Below are 17,735 nucleotides of genomic sequence, written 5' to 3'. Positions count from 1 at the left end.
TTGGGTATTAATCCGGTGACAGCTGTCAAAATGATCAACTCCGCAAAAAGTATTCTTTCATTGAAAACCACACGTCCAAAAAATTGATTTTTTTTTCAAATTCTTAGTCCACAAACGACCATAACCTTACATCAGCCGTCATTAATTTTATCTGGGAAAGCATGAGGTGTTACCATGGGGTCGATTCTCATTCTCTTTGTCTTTAATTTCTAGAAAATTACTTCTTTTTCTTTATTGGCGTAGACACCACTACGCGGTTATAGCCGTGTTTCCATCAGCGCGCCAGTCGTTCTTCCTTTTCGCTTTTTGGGGCCAAATTGGAGATTCTAAGTGTAGCCAGGTCCTTCTCCACTTAGTCTTTCGAACCGAGTGGAGCGCTTCATCTTTCTCTGGTTGTGCCGGCGGGTACTGCGTCGACTACTCTTAGAGCTGGAGTGTTTTCATCTATTCGGACGACAAGACCTAGTCAACGTAATCACTGTCTCTTAGTTCGCCGAACTATGTTAATGTCGCCGTATATCTCGTACAGCTCAACGTTCCAACGAACACGGCATTCGCCGTCGCCAATGCGCAAAGGGCCATAAATCTTCAGCGGAACCTTTCTCTCGAAAACTCGTAACGTCGACTCATTAGATGTTGTTATCGTCCAGGCCTCTGCACCATATAGCTGGACGGAAATAATGACTGACTTATAGAGTTTGGTCTCTAATCATCGCGAACGAACTTCTCAATTGCCTTCTCAATTCGAACTAGCACCTGTTGGCAAGCGTTATTGGATTTGGATTTCGAGACTGACATGGTTTTTGGTGTTAATGCTGGTTCCAAGATTGATGAAGTTATCTACGACTTCGAAGTTATGACTGTCAACAGTGGCGCGGGAGCCAAGTCGAGAGTGCGACGACTGTTTGTTTGATGACAGGAGATGTTTTGTCTTACCTTCGTTCACTAACAGACCCATATGCTTCGCGTGCTTATCGTTATATACTAGACTATTCTCATTTTTTTTTTTGTTTTGTGTTTAGAAGACTTTGCATAAATTAATGGAATTTAACCTCAATTTTCACCGAAAGTAGACAACCATTTTCAAGGTCATTGAATAAATTGTTGAGAAATAAGCTTTTCTACAGTTATGGTTGTATCTTCTCATCATAATTTTGTGATATTCTCAGGCATTAGTTGAAGATCGCATTTCATGAACTTTAACGCTAATGAAATCGCAAAACTTTTGTTTCCGAACGACGCGTGTATTAACAAAACTCCCACTGATTCACGTACCAAACTTTCGACGTCATGTGGTTAGAAGAGGGATAAAATTAATGCTCGTTTATACGACTATTTGCTTGACTGAACAAGTTTTGCAAAACTAGCGCCATATGTGTGTTGGCAACAAACATAACCTCAATGTCAGCAGACCAATAAAAGTATTTGCGATGACAAAGAATTAAAAGATGACAGAAGACCGACAAATATAAATAAAAATTCATATATTTACATACATATATTTGTCTATGAAAAGTAACGGTATATGAGGCTAACAAAGTAGAGAAGTGTTACGGACTTTTGGAGAATGAGCAGGAATCAGCAAGCCGACGAAAGAAAACGACACGCCGACTGAGTGTCTGATTCTCGAGGCGAAAAATAGCAAAATGGCTTGTCAGAGCCGATGAAATCAAGAGAAAACCCATTGAAGAGCAAGTGACACACACACATACACTCAGATAAGCAGTGTCAATTACCAACACACACACACACACATAAAGACACGCATACAAACCTAGAAATCAATAAAATTTTTATTTTACGTCAGCCAGCTTGCTGGCGCAGCGCTAAGTGTTGCTCACACACACACACACACACACACACACGCGCATTCATATGTACATGCATTTAAACAGAAAACTGATTATATTTATTGTTGCTGTTGTTCTTGTTGCTAACAGTGATGGTGATGACGAGTCAGATGACGCGTCGCTCAGCGACAAATGATGTCCATAGGCGCTGACAGCAGCAGGCTGCTGATAAACTAAAGCAACGCGCATATTTGTGGGCGCCCACGTGTACGTGTGTGGGTGTGTGCGAAAATTATTGCTTTTGGCAGCAATATTAGAGGACATTTTCAAGCATTCTAACGGTAGTTGTTGGTGGCAACCACAACAGCTGCCAAAATGTATTGAATTTTAATGCTGTAATCTAACACAATTGTTGTTGTTGTAGCAATTGATGTTGTTGTTGGTGTTTTAGTGCTAAGTTGACAAGCAACATTAAACATTAAGAGCGTGGATGTGACATGGAAAATGTTATGGAAGTGACGTTTAAAGTGGTTGGCGAGAGGGTTTGACAGTATTTACTTTTTAATTTAAAAAAAAGTAGTTTACGTTTAATTTTGAATTACAAAAGAAAAAAAAATATTTTTTTATTTGAGCTTGGAAAACTAAAAGTTTAACAATTTTAATAAATTGCTGAAATTATATTTTTACTGAATTTTGAAATTATATACTTAAAACATATATTTTTTTTGTAAATTTTCAAAAACTAAATTTATCAAATGTAATAGCGAAAAAATGATACTCAAAATATATGTATGTTATATTTTTAAATATTTTTTTTAATTTACTTAAATTTTTTTAAATAAACTTTCGAAAACGAAATTTTTTCAAAATTCATTTACAATAATAAAAATTTTACTCAAAATTAATTTTGTATTTGTTTAATTCAGATATTTTTATTCAATTTTAATTAATGAAAAAAATATTTTTTTGGAAACTAAAATTTTTAAATGACGAAATTTTAAATTTTAAAAAATTTCATAAGTAATTTTCGAAAATTTCGAAAAAAGATCAATATGTCTTTATTAATAGAAAATTTTTTTGAATTTTGGAAATATATAAATTAAGTTGAAAAAATATATACAAAATTAATTTCTGGGAAACTAAAAATTTTCAAAAATCATTTACAATAATAAAAATTTTCCTCAAAATTAATTTTTTATTTATTTAATTAAGATATTTTTATTCAATTTTAATTACTGAAAAAAATATTTTTTTTTGGAAATTTTGGAAAATAAAATTTTTAAATGACGAAATTCTAAATTTTAAAAAATTTCAAAAGTAATTTTCGAAAATTTTGAAAAAAATTACTATCTATTTATTTAAAGAAGAATTTGTGAATTTTCGAAAAGTAAAATTTAAAAACTATGTATATCATATAAATAAAATCTAAAAAGTATTCTTTTACTTTTGGGAAACTAAAATTTTCTAAGAATTTTTACTGAATTTTATATATATATATATATGTATGTACATATACATATACAATATTTCTATACTTAAAGCAAATAAATTTGTTTTCGGAAATTTTGGAAAACCAAATTTTTACAGTTCGAAAAAACTGTATAAATATTGTTTTTACTTAAATTTAATATAACATATTTATTAACTTGACAAAAAAAATAATTTATTGAAAATTTTGGAAAACCAAAATTTTTCAAATTATCAAAAATTATGTGTCATTTTCGAAAATTTTGAAAATCAAAAATTTTTAAATTATAAATCTTAAAAGTAAATAAATAATTTTTGAAAAAACCAAATAATTTGCTGAAAATTTTGGAAAACCAACATTATTCAAATTTCAAAAATAAAAGTAGTCTTTTCGAAAATTTTGAACATCCAAAATTTTATGATTTTTGAATTTTATATGTACATAAATAGTTTACAAAAAATAATAATTATTTGTTGAAAATTTTAGAAAACCAAAATTTTACATATTTCTAAAATAAACGTTTAATATTCGAAAATTTAGAAGATGAAAAGTTTTATAACTTTTAAATCTAAATAGTAAAGAAGCAATTTATTGAAAAAGAAAATAATAATTTGTTGAAAGTTCGGGAAATCAAAATTTTACACATTTCGAAAATACAAGTTTCATTCTCAAAAATTTTGAAAATTAAAAATTTTATAAATTTTAAATCTGAAAAGTAAATAAATAACTTACTTAAAGTGAAAATTATTTTGCAAAACCGAATTTCGAAACACAAAAGTATCATTTTCGAAAATTTTAAAATCAAAAATTTTATAAATTTTAAATCTTAGTACTAAATAAATAATTTAGAAAAAAAAAATAATTTGTTGAAAATTTTGGGGAAAAAAATTCATATTATTCATATATAATAAAAGATTTATTTCCGAAAATTTGGAAAATAAAAACTTTTGTAAATTTTAAATCTTCAAAGTATATAAAAAATTACTGAAAAAACAAAAATTATAATTAGTTGAAATTTTTGGAAAACCAAAGTTTTCAAATTTCAAAAATAAAAGTTTAATTTTCGAAACTTATCAGAATCAAAAATTTTATAAATTGTCTATCTTAAAAGTAAATAAATAACTGCAATGGCAAAAAATAAATAATAATTCATTCATTCATTTATTTTCAAATCCTTAACTTTCAATGAAATTGAAATTAATTTGACATTTTATTTTTCGCGAAAGTTAAATTTTTTCATTTCATTAATATGTAAGAATTTATTTAAGATGCATACGTCTGCCCGAATTTTCCTTATGGTCCTTCTGCTAGCTTTCTTCAATCATTTCTTCGTCTCCTTTGAGTCGGTTTTTGTAAGTGCTTAATGCATAATTTAAGTTGGCATACTCACTTTTCCCACACTCTCATTAGTTGGTAATGCAATACTTATTAGAAGAGCGTACGAGTGAGTTCAATTCCCAAAAGACGCATGCGTCAGACGAAGGGTTCTTTACGTAGCTTATTTGTTGTTTTTTATTTTGATTTATGACGATATGGTAGCGCGTTGGCACAATGTTCCAGAACGTGCGTGGATATGAAGGAAAATGTAATTTAAAATTCTTTAAATTGATTCTATTTGAACATACTTTAGTATTGCATATATTCAGCCTGGAATATATAAGCTCGGCTACTACCGAGTATGGGATGTCTAAGCCAATAAAGAAGATAAAGAAGTCCACAATATATGTTTCTTCGAAGGCAATGAATGTCGAATAATTCTTTCAATAATAGTGTGGCAAAAATATAGTCCCCAACCTGGAATTATGTTGTAAGCTAATGTATAGACCATAACCCTTCTCAAACTCTAAATGTAAGTTTAGAAAGCCTTTGACAGTAATTCTTCAAATAAAGCAGTCCAATACTTAAGCCTGGTTTGAGCGTAGGGTCATCAGAAGTTCAGTCAGATAGGCAATAGAATAAATAGTACAGAACGCGTACTAGATTGGATATGAGGTGAACCAAAATATTATTGCGGACACCGAGGCAGAGGTGCGTTCTAGTGTTTGAAAAACTTAGAAATTTTATATTAAGCACCACTACTCTGAGGTCATACATCCAATAGCAGGGAAGACTAAAATTTCTAAGCTCAACACAAGGGCTGAAGAACTTCTTTCCGAGTAGTGAAATATGTCAAGAATCCCCAAACTAAATAATGTCAAGTAATTTCGGGTTTGAAAGGAAACAAAAATTGGGTTAACGTTCTCCGTGGAACATTATTTCGATGCTATTTTTTTTGGGAAATTTTTTTGGAAATAAATTTGAGTGCTTTTAATTTCCAAAAAGTTTTGAAATTTTAAATAAAAAGTTTTCGAAAAAATCGAATTAATTGTTTCAATATAATGTATAATATGTATAATATACATTTGCCTTAAAAATAAATAATAATGTTATTAATTTTGAAAAATAAAAATTTTCGAAATATTTTAGCAATAATTTTTAGCAAAGTTTACTACTGCAAAAAAAAATCTGCATTTTTAGTGGAATTGTTTAAATACAGTATTTGCGTAATTTAAAATTTTGTTGAAACTTTGGAAAACAGGAAAAAAATTCCAAAAACAAAAACTTTCGAAATTTTGAAGCAATTTTCTTTTTTTTTCAAAACTTTTTCAAAAACAAATATCGATTGTAATTTTTTGTATTAAATTATTTAATTATTTCTTTATATTTACTTGACAAAAAAATAGATGAAACTTTGGAAAATATGTTTGTGGGTAAAAGGGGACAGTATTATTTTTACAAACTTTTTTCAAAAAACTTTTCAAAAATAATGTTTGGCCAAATTTGTTACTGCAGCTTATTGATGTTTAAGGATATTTTTTTTTAAATAACATACATATTTACGTAAAACAAAAATTTGTTAAAATTTTGGAAAGCATCAAAAAAATGTAGAAAACTAAAATTATCAAAACTTTTATTGAAAAATTTCCAAAATAATATTTTTTAATAATCAGAAATTTTTTCGAGACTAATTTTTAGTCCAGGTTAAGTAAACAGATTATTAATTTTTAATAAAATTTTGAAACAAAAATATTTTCCATTTTAATTTTCATTTTTTTTTATTTGAATTTTTTTTATTTTATTTTTTGTATTTACTTATTTGCTAATTTCTATACTTGAGAAAAAAATGCTTTCTTTGGAATATATGTACATATGTATGTAGGTAAAAGTATAATTTTAAAATATTTTGAAAATAAAGAATTTTAAAAATTTTTAAAAGTTTAAAAATAAATATGTAATAATTCATTAAAAATTTTGAAAATCGAAAATTTTTGAAATTTGAAATCTTAAAAGTCTCACTGGTTTAGAATTACCGAAAACAAAAGTTTTCGAAATTTTTATTGGAAAATGTTCAAACAAAAATTTTAGTCCAGGTTAAATCCAGAGATTATTGATATTTTTATATTTTGGAAAAAATTTTTTTCAATTTAATATTTTTTGATTTTGAATACCTATTTTTTAAGTTTTTAATATTTTTTTTATTTTTGTTTTTACTTGTTTGTTAATTTCTTTACTTGATAAAAACTGGTCTATTTGGAATATATGTATGTAGGTAAAAGTTCTATTTTTCAAAAATTTCAAAAATTTTGTAAATTTAAAAAAATTTTAAAAAGTTACACTGGTCCCACATTACGAAAACCTAAAACAAAAATTTTAGTCCATGTTAAATCTAGAGGTTACTGCTTTTTTTAAATTTTGGAAAAAATTATTTTCAATTTTCAATTTAATATTTTTTAATTTTCAATATTTTTTTATTTTTGTTTTTGCTTGTTTGTTAATTTCTTTACTTGATTAAAAATGGTTTATTTGGAATATATGTAGGTAAAAGTTCCATTTTCAAAAAATTTTTGAAAATTTTGAAAATCGAAAATTTTTGAAATTTTACATCTTAAAAAGTTACACAGGTTCGGAATTAAAGAAAACAAAAGTTTTCGATTTTTTTTTGAAACTTTACAAAAATAATTTTTTGTCAAGGTTTATTGTAGAGATTATTGATTTTTAATAGAATTTTGGAAAAGATTTCAATTTTCTTTAAAAACAACTTCTTCAAATTAAAAAAAAAAGTATGTATGTACATACTATATTTATTTTATCACAACCACTTAAAATCATTTTGCTTCACTGTAGTTCAGTATTGCCTTCGTTGACTCTCATCACCCCCAACAACAGTCAATATCGTCGTCATCGTCGTAGTCAACATTATTGTTGCCGTTTTCGTCGTATAGGTCGTCGTAGTCGTCGTCGTCGCTGCTGTTTGACTCATGCGAGCAGCGAGTTTCAGGTTACTAACGTCTGGCTTACCCTTAAGCCTCGTAGTACTCGGTTGCTCGCAGCTCGTGTCAGGTTGGTTTGTTACGTTAACGCGCAGACTGAAATAAAGTGCTCGCTACTATCGATTTTGTACAGAAAAATTGAAAATCACACTGCAAACGTAAAGCAAGCCAAAAAAGGCACTGCATATGCAAAATTACAAGCGAAATATAAGAAAAAGTGAGAAAAAGTCTATATTGAAAGTATTTAAAAGTTCAAATAATGCAAATAAACGCAGTGACTGTGTGTGATTAGAAAAAAATATGTATTCCGAATAACTGTTATACCAACAGCTGAAAAATTTTCACCCATCTATACTGTGTATGTTGGCCTTTGCTGGCTAGCTGACGGGCTGACTGTGTGATTTTCCATAGCTGCGTTTAACTTTACGTGTGTGCGTGTGCTAGTGCGTGCCTTGGCCATGCCCTGCACACCAAATTACTGCTTCGGCCCTCCCGCAACACCTCAATGTGCGCCTTTGGCTATTTACTGCTATTCTCGCTATTTCTAACATCAATTCTGGTCTTTCTAATATTGACTGCGACGGCGACCAAGGAATCGCTTTTGGAAATTTTACATTTCAATGATGAGCAACAACAACAACAAGAGGAGCACAACTAAATGCTATATATAATGACGAATATATAGAAAGCCTAAAAGTGACCTGCGCAAAATTGTTTCTATTCAGTTTTTACGTATAATACTTGTTGTCTTCAGTTTGGCAATTGGTAAAAAATGCAAACGAAGTAGTCAAAATTTGTACTTATGAAAATTAGTCATCATTTTGCGAATCGAAACTTTTCATATACATATTAGTTGTTCACATTAATTTGTTGTTTTAGCTTTCATTTTACTTTTTTATTAAAAAATGTATACTTTACTGTCAAATAGTTACGTTTTATAATAAATATCCGCTTTTCAGTTCAAAGTTAACTAAATTTGTGCTCATTGGCACATTTTCTTAAAAATACTTTGCCTACATACAGGCGCTGCGACAGTTACACGACATTAGCATTAGCAAAGAGTCAGGAGTCATAGCTAAAGAGTCGTTTTCACCTAATATTTTCATACAACGCAATTATGTGCAATTATGTGCCTTTAGGTTTCTTTATATTCATTCACAGTTATAAAAATTTGTTGCCTACCTTTAGGCGTGTATATTAGAATTTTCCACCACTTCGTCCTTCCTAAAAAAAGTAACTTTAAAATAGTCTGCATGAGTGTTTGCATTATCATAAAAAATTCATTGCCTACCTTTAGGCGCATATGAAAATTTTACATTAGCAAAGAGTCAAGAGTCATAGTCAAAGAGTCGTTTTCACCTAATATTTTCATACAACGCAGTTATGCGTTTTTAGGTTTCTTTATATTCTTTCATAGTTCTAAAAAAATGTGTTGCCTACCTTTAGGCGTGCATATAAAAATTTTCGGAAATATCACTCGTTGTCTTCTTAAGGAAAAGTAACTTGAAAACAGTCTGCATGAGTGTCTGCATTATCATAAAAAATTCGTTGCCTACCTTTAGGCGAGCATATGAAAATTTTCCACAATACCACTCGTAGCCTTCTCAAAAAAAAAACCTATAATGAAAACATTCTAAAAATCTATATATGTACATACATATACATATGTTTCTCATATGTATGTACATTTATTTTAATTTCGGTTTCTCCGCATAATTTACAAACACTCTGCATATTTTTAGGCGCTCACATGCTCAAATTAAACACAAAATAGTCACTCACCTACGAGCATATTTTTCTTCAACTCAATACATTAAAATTGTGCTCAAATACTATTGAGTCACAAAACATTGTCTACATTTAGGCGCCAGCACACGCCGTACGCTCTTTTTTTGGTCTCCTCCTTAAGTCACACTCCAAGTAGCTGCACATATAAGCTATCAACATGAAAATTTATTAGTAAAGGTCATGACAATGCAAACAAAGTTGGCAACATACCCAGATACACACCCCAGCATACATATGTATGTATGTATACACACTTTCATGACAGCAAACATAAATAGGCTTTTGTGCAGTCAATAATTTTTCAGTAAACGCTTTGTAGTAAATTTCAGTATGTACAAAACACTGTACTATTGTGTGTGACAGCAAATTTGTGGCTAAAGCAGCGGTAGCGCCTAATGTTAGGCTACGCTTTTTTCATTTTAACGTCTTTTATATAGTTTTTGGTGCGCAAGCAGCCGTAAGTTTGAGCATGAGTAGCTCGTGGGCGGCACTTACATTACTTTTTATGGTAAACCTTGTAAAATACATGACAGATTTTATTTGTTGGTCCTTGAAAACTTGGCCTGTAATGGACCACTGTGGGTGGTTGAGTTACGAGGTTGTAATTTATATTTTGAATGACTTCGTATGAGCCAAAAAGCACATAATTAAAATTAAATCGTCACTAAATGTATATGCGCAAAGACTATTTATTGCAAAGGTTTAATTGTAAGTCCCTGTCTTGTGTTAACTATTCCATATACCAGAAGCTCTGCATAAATTTTGAATTATTTCAAGAATTTCTAATCTTCTACTTGAAGCAGAAATGTTTAAAATTTATAGACAACAGTTATAAATCGGGCTATATCAGGTTAGTTACTGGTTATGTCTGGTTCAATTGATTTTCGGAGAGCTTATCAATGATTTAGACTGCTAAATGAGTTTCAATGACCACCTTTTTTATACATAAAAATTAAAAAAAATTAAAAAAAATTTATTAAAAAAAAAAAATATAATAAAAAAATTTATTAAAAAACTAAAATTTTATTAAAAAAAATATTAAAAACTAAAATTTTATTAAAATTTATTAAAAAAATATAAAAAATTTTATTAAAAAAATAAAAAAAAATTTTTTTTTTAAACTAAATTTTTTTTAAATTTATTTAAAAAAAAATAAAAAAATGTGATAAAAACATAAAAAAAAAATTATTTAAAAAAAAAATAAAATTTTTTGTTTCAAAATTCTGGAGTCAGTTAATGACTTTATGTAACGTTTCAAAATTTTAAATATTTTTTTTCTTTTAATTTCAGTATTTTTTTAATTTCTGTATTTTATTAAGCTTTAAAATGTTCCTTATAATTTTATTAAAATTTTTTGGTCGCTCATCTGGTCCATCGAAATGTGCATGCGCTCACACCGTTACACGTCAACTAATATCAAAAAATACATAACTTAAATCAAGCTAAAATAAATAAAAATAACTACATAACCTCAAAAAACTGTATATTTAACACTTTTAAAGTAGACATTTCAAAATAAATTAAAATAATTGAAAAGAAAAAATATTTTGCGCATTTCACGCATTTTCAACAATTTTTTGTTTGTACTGCAACGGTGTTTTAAGTGATGTGTATATAGTGCCTGCTCACTCTGACAACAAAACACAACAAAACAGTTTGTATATTTAATATATGCGCCTTCTCATAACTACATGAACTCTCATATGTATACGCTCTTTTCATATTTTCCATGCTTCCATTACTTTCTACCTGCTTAGCTGGAAGTTTACTCATATTTAAATGCTGCGCTCGCTCTCGCTCTCACTCTCGCTATGAAATTCACTCCATTTTCGCTTTTCCAGCCTTTTGTTTCACTTCGCTCACGCTCTGAAATTTACTCCCATTTCGTTTTTTCAGTTTTTTGTTTCTCTCTCATCACACTAATTTGACTTCCCAGCGCTCTGTGAGTCTCTGCGCTAGCGAAGTCTCCTGACAATTTAGCGTTTACGAACGCATGTGCACGAAAGGATTGCTTGCGCTTCGGCTAGTTTGTTATTTGACGAGCGTTTCAGTGACAAATCGCTATAACGGTTTCGTGCTTACGGTCAGTGCTTGCGGTTGACGCAAAGTGTAAAGCAAATACAAGTGAAAAAATGTAAAAAAATATTAAAATATTAAAAATAAAATAAAAAAATTTTCTAAAAAATTCAAACTTGAAAAAATGCTTTTTTTTTATTAAAAAAAATTAATTCTCGTAGTAGTAAATGTGTTTTCAACAAAATATAGTAAATCTGCAACAGTAAAAGTCCTTTATTTTTTGCATAACTGAAAAAAATTTAAAAGTATTTCTTCCATGAAACTGCAAAGTTCTCAGCGTTTGTGCTTGATTTTCGCCGTAACATGTGTGAAATGTGCAAAATATTTTTTCAAAACTCAACTAGTTTTCTAAAATTTCGTGTCTATGTAACAGCCGTTCATTTGTGTTCTTGAAAATTTCAATTCAGTGTTTACTGTTAGCTCGTGAAACGCACGACTGCTTACAGCAACTGTTTAAACTACTACGAACATAAACGAAAATTTCGAACAAAAAATATTTTCACTGAAAGAAATTATTTTCATTAAAATAAAATTAATTTTTAACGAAAAAGTGCTAAAAAATATGAAAATTGCAACACCTTTACGCTGGGATTAAATTTGCAAGCTGTTTTGAGACAGCACAAAGGAGAGGAATACAAAGTTTTTGAGGTAAATGGAGAATATAAAAAATACATAATGGAAAACAGTGAAAGTTTTTCCTCAAAATTGTTTGGTTGTTTGGTTTTGAGTTATAGAAAATAAATAAAGAACAAGCAGAAATAGTAAGTTTCTTTAGCACTTAGTTCCACGATTAGGCTTTTGGAAATATTACTTTCTACATGTTATTAATAAGTCTAATAAAGAATTAAGTTTAGTTTTGGTTTTATTAAGTATCTTCGAATGAAGTATAATAATTTAGTCCTCAAAGCTTTAGGAAAATAAATAGCAGCTCTGCTAGTTGACTTTCAGAGTTTCTTCTCACAGTTCACATGTATGCATATATTTTATTCGACAAAGGGAAGGAAGCTACAAGTATCACGTGCCTCTGAACAGCACAGGATTCTAAGAAAAGTTGTGTTAGCTACGGAGGCGCAACTAACATTAGAAAATCGAGAAAATAATTGTGTTAGAAGCTAATATTCTCCTACCGCTCCTCTAACTATTTATTGTGCCAGTGCTGTACTTTTCTTAGCTATGCTGCTGTATTTTTCAAACATGTTGTCCAAAATTTTTATCCTCAAAAGTGAGAGAAGTGAAAAAAAAAGATTTTCCTGGTTTCAAAGAAAAAAAAATCGCACATGATGCAAACTTTTTTGGATGCTGGATGTTTATAAAACAATGAAAGTCCAACTAATATTCTAAAAAAAAAAATATACAGTAATGAAAGTAATACATTGTGAAAAAAAGTACATGGAAATTATGAAATAAAACGCAAAATATTTAAGTTTCAACAATATTTATTTAGTCGCCTTCAAATTAATCCCCACCAGGAGTAATACACTGAAGCCAACGATTTTTCCAGCCTTCGAAACACTTTTCATAGTCAACTTTTGGGCTGACCTTCAGTTTCTTCAGCGAATTTTGTTTTATCTCTTCGATCGGCTGAAAAAGGGTTCCACTGTGTGGCTATTTCAGTTTGGGAGACAAAACAAAATAACACAGAGCCAAATCTAGTGAACACGGTGGTTCACCGATTCATTCATTGCGTTTTGGCATTAATTTCGGTCACAATCGTGGCTCAGTACGATGGTGCATTCTCATCGTGTAAAATCCATGAATTGTTCTTTTACAATTTTGGTAATTTGCGATGGATGTTCTCATGCAAACGCCTTAAAACCTCCAAATAGAACTCCGTTTGTCCCTCCATAACAATTTCATGATGCACCAGATTACGAATATGGAAAAAACTATAATCACCACCTTGATTTTTGAGCGGCTTTGGCGTGATTTTTTTGGTTTCTGCTCGTTTTTTCTCCACCATTCCGTTGTTTGTTGACTTGTTTGCATGTCAAACTCATAAACCCATGTCTCATCGGCAATTGTAATGCTCTCCATGAATGTGAGATCAGAATTCGCACGCTCAAGCATGCCAGAAGAGACCTGTTTACGGTGCTCGTTTTGAAAAAAGTTAGCTTTATCGGGACTAGTCGAGCAAGAACGCATTTAATATCAAAAATATCTAACAAAATCATTCGAACAGACACGCGAGTTCTCTTGATATCTCTCTAATACCTCTCGTTTTTTTAATATTTTCGTCATTTGAAGAGGTCGAAGGTCGTCCAGAACTGGGCACGTCTTCAACGATCTCTCGACCGTCTTTGAAGACTTTATGCTACTCGTATGCTTATGTTTTTGATAAAACTGAATAACCGTAGTCCTTTTCCAACATTGGCAATGATTCCGCACACAAATTTTGGTTAGAAATACAAAATTTTGGACAAATTTTTGGTTCGATATTTTTAGCTATTGTAAAAATCGCAACGTACTACTTAGTTGTACAGATCGCGGTCATGTTTGCTATAGTAATTAAGGACAGCTCTACCAACTTACACTTTTTGAAATATCTTGCCTGAATTTACTTGCAATTTCCGGCTGTTTTCTTGTTCCAATATATACTCATTATGTTTGAAAAAGTGTACATTTTGTATTTGGGAATTTTGAAATCAGAAATATCAAGTCTACTTCGAAAATTGTCGGTGGAACCTCTCAAAATATATTGAGGCACGTTGCTGATTGGACAGATAACTCATAACATGTAAATATGCTGCCGTTCCGTTTAAGTCATCAAAGTGGCGGTTTTATGGTGGGTGAATCCCTTCCGAAATCGAAAATTTTATACAAATTTAGAGGAATTCATGAAATATGTGTAATGAACATTAAAAATATGCTGAAGGACTGACTGTCGATCAGTGAGCAATTGTGAGAAAAAAATATATATTAACACGCCTATCTGTTGTGAATATGTATATATTATATATAGTATGTGGATAATATTTAGTACAATTAAATAATAGTAGTAGTATAGTAATTTCTAAAACCTTAGCGAGTGGCGAATCGAACACACAATTGCTTTATATATGAGAGCTAAGCGCATATTTAATGAGAAAAAACATAAGCGTAGTGAAGAGGCCGAAAGATATATTTTAAATCTTAACACCCTCAGTAGAGTATATTGCGTTTAGCACTAAGTTTTTAACAAACAGAAAAAAAACGTCGGATACCCTATACAATACATAAATTATCAGCATGACGGGGTGTGTCGATTTATTCATGTTCATCTACCTGTTTATGCGCATTATAGTGCCTAATTTTTGGATATATCGAACTGAAATTTTGCACACCTTCTTTTCACCCTAAGTAGCTGCTAATTTGTCAGAAATGTCGATATCGGATCACTATAGCATGTAGCTGTCATACAAACTGAACGATCTGAATCAAGTGCTTGTATGGAAAACTTTTTCATTTGACGAGATATCTTTACCAAATTTAGAATGGATTACTATCCAAGTCAACTGTGTAAACTCCAAAGAAATTGTCCAAATCGGATCACTATAGCATATAGCTGTCATACAAACTGAACGAACGGAATCAAGTGCTTGTATGGAAAACTTTTTCATTTGACGAGATATCTTTACCAAATTTATAATGGATTACTATCCAAGTCAACTGTGTAAACTCCAAAGAAATTGTTCAAATCGGATCACTATAGCATATAGCTGTCATACAGACTGAACGAAGGGAATCAAGTGCTTGTATGGAAAACTTTTTCATTTAACGAGATATCTTTACTAAATTTAGAATGAATTACTATCCAAGTCAACTGTGTAAACTCCAAAGAAATTGTCCAAATCGGATCACTATAGCATATAGCTGTCATACAAACTGAACGATCGGAATTAAGTGCTTGTATGGAAAACTTTTTCATTTAACGAGATATCTTTACCAAATTTAGAATGGATTACTATCCAAGTCAACTGTGTAAACTCCCAAGAAATTGTCCAAATCGGATCACTATAGCATATAGCTGTCATACAAGCACTCACCAATTGAAATGAAGTCTTTCAAGAACATTTTTTATTTATATACCCTGCATAAATAGAAAAAACTTTGGCACAACCGAACTTAACGTTTTTCTTGTTTTTTCCACACTTTCGTTAAAAAAAAATTATTTTGCAATTTTTTCCCGCACATCCGACAATTTTGCGCTCGTACATATCAGCAATAAGCAAAGCAATATATTCTTGGCTGAGGGTGTGCGCCTTGAAGGGATTCCCTTCAATTCGCTGCCATGAGTCATACCAAATCTTAACACACACAAGTCTACATAACTACACATACAACCCTGCGAATACCTTTAGTGTTTGTATACGATAGTTTTAGTTTGCTTTACGCTTTGCCAGTAGTTTTATCGCTCTTCATCGACTGCTGGTGGTTGTTAGCGCTGAAAAGCAATGTTTTCGTTGTATGTTCCCATTGACATTATACTAAAAAGAGTGTGGCGTTGGCGCTATTGCACTGGAATGAAAATATAAATGTATTTTACCAAACACACCACTACAAAAGCAGTCGTGTAACTATAATATATATGTTAATATGTATTTCTGCGCTATCTCACCACCTCCTTTTCGTCTTTCGACCACTTTTATCGCTATACCCTACTCTATAAATGTATGTAAGTTATTGTTGGTATTCGCCGTGTGTTGTATGAAGACATAAGACTCTTTCTTTCTACAAACAAATGTCAAAATACACACACACTTGCAGTCGAGAGCACAATTTCGCTTTGTGTTTGTGTTGTAACTTTTGTTCAGAAAACGCTTTCTAATCAGTGGAAGAATGCTCTATTGTTCTTTCTGCAATTGTGTTGAAGTTGCCATCTCAAATATTGTATAACGGCGTGTGCATACAAAAGAAATGTCAGATAAAAGATAAAATTTGTTTTTGCATGTTGAGTTGGCACATTTAACTAAGTGTTAGAATTTAATTTAGAAATGTTCGAAAGTGATAGTAATCAACTAGGTGCATTTTCTGAAGTGCAGAGTGTTTGAATTGTATTGATTTAAAAAGTTAAAAAATAACCGATTTCGAGAAAAAACGTCGAAAATCCTTGGGTCACTTCCCTTTTACTACCTGATCGAAGACTAAGCAATATTTATAGTTTTAAAGAAAGAGGAACTTGCTTAGATATATTATTATATTTGAAAAGAAGAAGAAAAATATTAACGATGGATACAATGGAAAAATATACCGAACAATGAATTTTTCTCAAATTTTGTATTTCTAGCCACGTTTCGTGTACGGAATCATTGCGTCAAGTCTAAGAGTGGTACAAAATCGTCAAAGGCGGTCGAGAGATGTGGAATGTGGAAGACCTTCGCTCTCTTCAACTGTAAAAATATTAAAAAAAGTGTAGGATATGGCACTTGAAAAACGTCAGGCAAGTGTTGGGCAGATAGCAAGAGAGCTCGACATCTCTCGCGCGTCCGAGTCCAGTTCGAATGATTTTGGTGGATATTTTGTGTATGAAACACGTTCTTGCTTGACTCGTCCGGATAAAGTTGAATTATTTTTCAAAACAAGTACCATAGACAGGTCTCGTTTCTTATTCGTGCGAATTCCGATCTCACATTTATGTAGAATATTGCTATATAACTGCCGATGAGACATGTATTTTTGAGTTTGACAAGTCAACGTTTATCGGAGTGGAACCCGTTTTCAGTCGACCAAAAAGGTTAAAGAAAATTTGCTGAAGGAGCTGAATGGTTTCCCAAAATCCACTAATTTCAAAAATTTATTTTAATCAAAATTGGATTAAAGTCACATACACCTTACTTGCTTCATACAGAACAAACTTTCTCCCTTACTTATCATATAGAGGAGAAAGAGTAGAGGTAACTCATTGGCAAAGGTCAGCCTTATCCTTCTTTTTGAAAATTATTATTGTCGACACTAAATTTTTTCGATATCGAAAAAGAAATTATCATGCACAAAATGTTGTCAGGCTACTGGTTAACAGTTTTTAAAAAAATGTCCAGCTCTATTTTTAAGGATACTACTTGACCTTGCAAGTGAATACTTCTTAAAATATTGAAAAAATTATAACAAGAGAAAAGTTGGTTTCCTTGTTAATGTAAGTACCACTTCATAAATGCTTATACATGAAAATAATATAATGAAAAATTCTCTTTTCCTAGAGTTTTTTATTTCATACAAAACAGGTAAGAACCAGTTATGAGTCCTTTACCCTGTTTTCTGAAGTAAAAAAATCGAAGTTAATCAAAAGTCGCCCTAACATTCGATTACGTGTGAAATCTCAGGAAAGCT

General features: G+C 30.7%; 1 protein-coding gene across 7 annotated transcripts in view; it reads left to right on the top strand.

Annotated features, from left to right (window-relative positions):
* The window catches only part of LOC120770293 (kinesin-like protein unc-104), a 68,607-nt gene that overhangs the window by 12,929 nt on the left and 37,943 nt on the right, over nt 1-17,735 (top strand). Inside the window, exons 1-2 of one of the 7 annotated variants that reach the window (XM_040097641.1) lie at nt 7,628-7,785; nt 11,840-12,080. The exons of 5 other annotated variants lie outside the window; for them this stretch is intronic. The gene's annotated coding sequence lies outside the window, so the exon portion shown is untranslated. Of the gene's footprint in view, nt 1-7,627; nt 7,786-11,833; nt 12,081-17,735 lie in introns of those variants that run through there. One more of the 7 variants, XM_040097639.1, reaches the window with a different exon arrangement.

This window comes from Bactrocera tryoni, chromosome 3 (genome assembly GCF_016617805.1).
Source record: "Bactrocera tryoni isolate S06 chromosome 3, CSIRO_BtryS06_freeze2, whole genome shotgun sequence".
In the NCBI taxonomy this organism is placed as follows: Eukaryota; Metazoa; Arthropoda; class Insecta; order Diptera; family Tephritidae; genus Bactrocera; species Bactrocera tryoni.
This window is presented reverse-complemented; position numbering and strand designations above follow the sequence as displayed.